The sequence below is a fragment of the Periplaneta americana genome, chromosome 8 (assembly GCF_040183065.1).
Source record: "Periplaneta americana isolate PAMFEO1 chromosome 8, P.americana_PAMFEO1_priV1, whole genome shotgun sequence".
In the NCBI taxonomy this organism is placed as follows: Eukaryota; Metazoa; Arthropoda; class Insecta; order Blattodea; family Blattidae; genus Periplaneta; species Periplaneta americana.
The window spans coordinates 10,727,304-10,731,810 of record NC_091124.1 but is presented as its reverse complement, the minus strand read 5'-3'; the positions used below and the strand labels follow the sequence as shown (position 1 = coordinate 10,731,810).

General features: G+C 37.0%; 2 non-coding genes across 2 annotated transcripts; both read right to left on the bottom strand.

Annotated features, from left to right (window-relative positions):
* Positions 1-3,298: 3,298 nt before the first annotated feature.
* Positions 3,299-3,370, bottom strand: TRNAD-GUC (transfer RNA aspartic acid (anticodon GUC)). Its single transcript has one exon. It is a non-coding gene; the product is annotated as a tRNA-Asp (tRNA).
* A 214-nt stretch (positions 3,371-3,584) lies between these two features.
* On the bottom strand, positions 3,585-3,656 carry TRNAD-GUC (transfer RNA aspartic acid (anticodon GUC)). The gene has a single exon. It is a non-coding gene; the product is annotated as a tRNA-Asp (tRNA).
* Between the last annotated feature and the right edge of the window lie 851 nt (positions 3,657-4,507).

The window sequence follows — 4,507 nt, the reverse complement described above, 5'->3', positions numbered from 1 at the left end:
CGCACTCAGCTGAGTGACTTGTTTGGCCGGGATTCCGCAGTTACGTGCACAGTAATCTGTACAAATATATGCACTGCAGCTATAAGAATATTATAGATTTATTAATTTGTCCTAGAGAATAATATCTGTAATATTGACAATTAATATTTGAGGAGAAAAATTCGGCGTAGCTCAGTGGTCAGAGCGCTGGGTACGTAGAACCAAGGACCCGGGTTCGATCCCCGGGCGCCGGAGCGAATTTTACTCCTCAAATATTAATTATCTACTCCAACTTATTTCATCTATTCAATATATTTTACTAAATCTACTACATTCACTCTATTTTAATTTCAATACATTTCATCTTATCTATTCAATATCAACTACTCCAACTATACTTTTTTTCATTTTTCTTCCATAACGGATGTGGACAATGCGCCCACCCGTAATTTTGTACCGTGATATCCATCCTTCTCAGTAGCCTCTATAACGTAGTTTGCACTTGGCAAATCCTGAGATACAAGACGCGAAATCGAAGCGTTTGCAAACTTTGCAATTAAATTTTAACCTCCAACTCAGTCGAACAAGAGATACAGTAGACAATACACCTTCTACGAGAATAGCAAACACCAGCAGCAAAGCTTGTACACTCCGTGGAGAAAAAAAATCAGTGAAACAGACTAGCTTAAAATTTTATTAGATGACCCACTACAAGATTAAAGAACACAACCAGTTTCACGTCGTCATCATTCTCTATTCACGTCACAACCGGTTTAAAGTCATCATCATTCACTATTCCCGAGCTATTTTGATCTATCAATGCGATAACTATTTCTCCTTATCAAACATATTAAATTGCAGATTTTTTTAAGACTATATGACTAGACGACACTACTAGAGTAAGCTGAAATAAAAGGCAAGAGAACGATATATGTTCAAAGGAAAAACGACCTCTCTATGTGTCATGTCGTTTATTATACTTTTCTAATGTCATTACCTTATTATTGAAGGTACGAATGGAGAAAATGCGGATGAAGTTACAGGAGAATGGAGAAAGTTACACAACGCAGAACTGTACGCATTGTACTCTTCGCCTAATATAATCAGGAACATTAAAGCCAGGGGATGTAGCACGTGTGGTGAATTCAGAAATGCGTATAGAATGTTAGTTGGAAGACCTGAGGTAAAAAGACCTTAGGTAAGGTCGAGACGTAGAGGGAGCAAGGTTTATGCTAGAAAATAAATAATTGTGGCAAAAATGTACAAATGAAAAATTATATTTCTGCAAATTGCGAAAAGCTTCTGCAGTATTCTAAATTACATAACTGTACAAAAAGTTATGTAATTTGTTTCTTGGATTAGGATACATCTTGATTACACAACTTTTAATACTGTATCACTTCGGAATATGTATGATAAGACTTTCCTGTGTTAAACTTCAACGTACCTCGTTGACATGTTTCGACCTATTTATGGGTCATCTTCAGAACTGGTCGTTGTTGGTCTTGGCGCATCTTGTTTTGTTTCCTGTGAGGATGCGTTCGTATGGTATACTGTAGAGTCAAAGAGTGTGTGTGTGTTTTGAAGTTGAGTTGTGTGTTGAGAATTTCGTTGGGGTGTGTTTTCGTGTGTCTGTATATTTCATATTGTTCTAGCGCGTTAACCACACCCACAGAGACATCAACACAGGCATGGAAATACTACACATCCAACCAAAAAGCCAGAAACTTAACACACTAGAACAATATGAAATATACAGACACACGAAAACACACCCCAACGAAATTCTCAACACACAACTCAACTTCAAAACCCACACACTCTTTGACGCTACACTATACCATACGAACGCACCCTCATAGGAAACAGAACAAGAGACACCAAGACCAACAACGACCAGTTCTGAAGATGACCCATAAATAGGTCGAAACTTGTAAACAAGGTACGTTGAAGTTTAAAACAGGAAAGTCTTATCATACATATTCCGAAGTGTTTCTTAGAGTTTATTACTTTCAATTAATCTTACCACACTCTAGATATAAGCCTACTTATGTAAGTAAATCATTAGACGTAGGAATGTTAAAATCAATAAAATTACTGCTTAATTTAAATCACATTAAAATACGTTATTTTATGGGCACTCTAAACATTGAAATTCTTTACTAGTAGGCCCTTCAAGATTTCGTCGTTACCGCAATAACTCCTATTTGATATATTTATCGATTTACAGATTTTTGCTCTATTAAATAACTTAAATAGTGATGGAGCAACTAATAAAATCTCCTATATGTAATTATATTTCTTTCTCTCGAAAATGTAAGAATTCACAATCTCCTATACACCACTGCCATAGAATGAATCAATGTGTTTTTTCTTTCTACTGAAAAATTTCATATTTTGCACTTAGGAACAACGACGATTTGTTAGTCGAGTGCTAACTCTTTTTACTGAATGGCGGTTTCTAATTAGAGTTTTTACACGTTTCGTGCAACTAAATCCTAGCATACAATTTGCAGTATTCGAGGGAATAAAATTGTATAAATCAGTTAGAAGATAATTGTTCCGTAACTTGTTAACATACATGAATTGTACCAACTCTTTGAAATCCATTTCTGAACATGCATTCCTCAGTATCTTTTGGAACATTGCCCATTTTATCAGCATTTCATTTAAATTCAGATTCTCTAGAACTAATTAGTTCATACACATCTCAGATTTCATGTCCTCCATTACCATCTTCGTTTCTGAAGTCCAATTTGGTTGTCGCATTTTTGCACATTTACATTGAAAGTTTGTTGCATTTTTAGAAGTCGAGTAGCAAAATACGATAAATGCGACTGTGGCTTAAGCCTTGTATGGGAGGATAGTATTAAAATGGATTTGAGAGAGTTTGGATATTATGGTAGGGACTGGATTAATCTTGCTCAAGATAAGGATTGTAACAGTATGTTTGGACGGTTTATATTGTACAAATCAAGATTTTCAGGTATAACTCCCTGTAAAGTTGATTTGAATAATTTCGAGGGAAAAATTGTTCCGGAGCGGGTATCGAACCCGGGACCTTTGGTTTGACGTACCAACGCTCTACCACTGAGCTACTCGGGAACTCTAACCAACACCGATCCAATTTTTCCCTCTATATCCACAGACCTCAAAGTGGGCTGACAACCGTCAAGCAACCAACTTCGAGTGCACACTAACTCCGTGTGACTTAAATTGTGGTTTTCTGTTAACGAACAGTGACGTGTATTATGCAAATCAAGATTTTCAGGTATAACTCCCTGTAAAGTTGATTTGAATAATTTTGAGGGAAAAATTTTTCCGGAGCCGGGTATCGAACCCGGGACCTTTGGTTTGACGTACCAACGCTCTACCACTGAGCTACTCGGGAACTCTAACCGACACCGATCCAATTTTTCCCTCTGTATCCACAGACCTCAAAGTGGGCTGACAACCGTCAAGCAACCAACTTCGAGTGCACACTAACTCTGTGTGACTTAAATTGTGGTTTTCTGTTAACGAACAGTGACGTGTATTATTCAAATCAAGATTTTCAGGTATAACTCCCTGTAAAGTTGATTTGAATAATTTCGAGGGAAAAATTGTTCCGGAGCCGGGTATCCAACCCGGGACCTTTGGTTTGACGTACCAACGCTCTACCACTGAGCTACTCGGGAACTCTAACCGACACCGATTAAAATTTTTCCCTCTATATCCACAGACCTCAAAGTGGGCTGACAACCGTCAAGCAACCAACTTCGAGTGCACACTAACTCCGTGTGACTTAAATTATGGTTTTCTGTTAACGAACAGTGACGTGTATTATATTGTAATCCAGCAGAATGTAAATTTGGGTATCTTTCCTGAATATGTATGTTTACAAAGCGACTTCCGGTGTAGCAGTTTTTTATTGTTTTTGTGCTCATGCGTCGATCGCCTTCCGCCCCCACCTGGATGGTGATGACGGAGGGGGTCGTCGTGTGGAGGACGGTTGGAACGCGAGGCAGTTGGAGATATGCCCTGATACGGGTGGTTAAGACGAGAGGATCAATTGATCTGGAGAGATCAACTGGGTTCTAGTTGACTTTGGTATGTAATAAGCAGGGAACGGATTTATATGGACTAAAAATATATGAAATATGTAAATATATATGTAGTTATTTTTACCAAAATATGGAATTAAATATGGTTTTTTACCAAAATATGGAATTAAATATGGACTTAAAATTATAAAAAAATGACTATGTACGTTAAATATTGGTACATTTTAATCAAACTAAACAAAAAATATAATGGACGTACCTTATCTTCCAATGTAGTTTCAACAAAACACAATTTTTATTGTCTGTTACCATAACAATAGGTTACAAACATTTCTTTCAAGTGCTGAAAAGTGAATCTTCTTCTATTGTCTCTGAGGATAGATTTATACTGATTAAAAGAGCGTTCGACGTCACAAGAAGTAACTGGTACATAATTCAATTTCACAATGTCTGCTGGGGATAAGTCCAAGTTAATCTTCACTGTT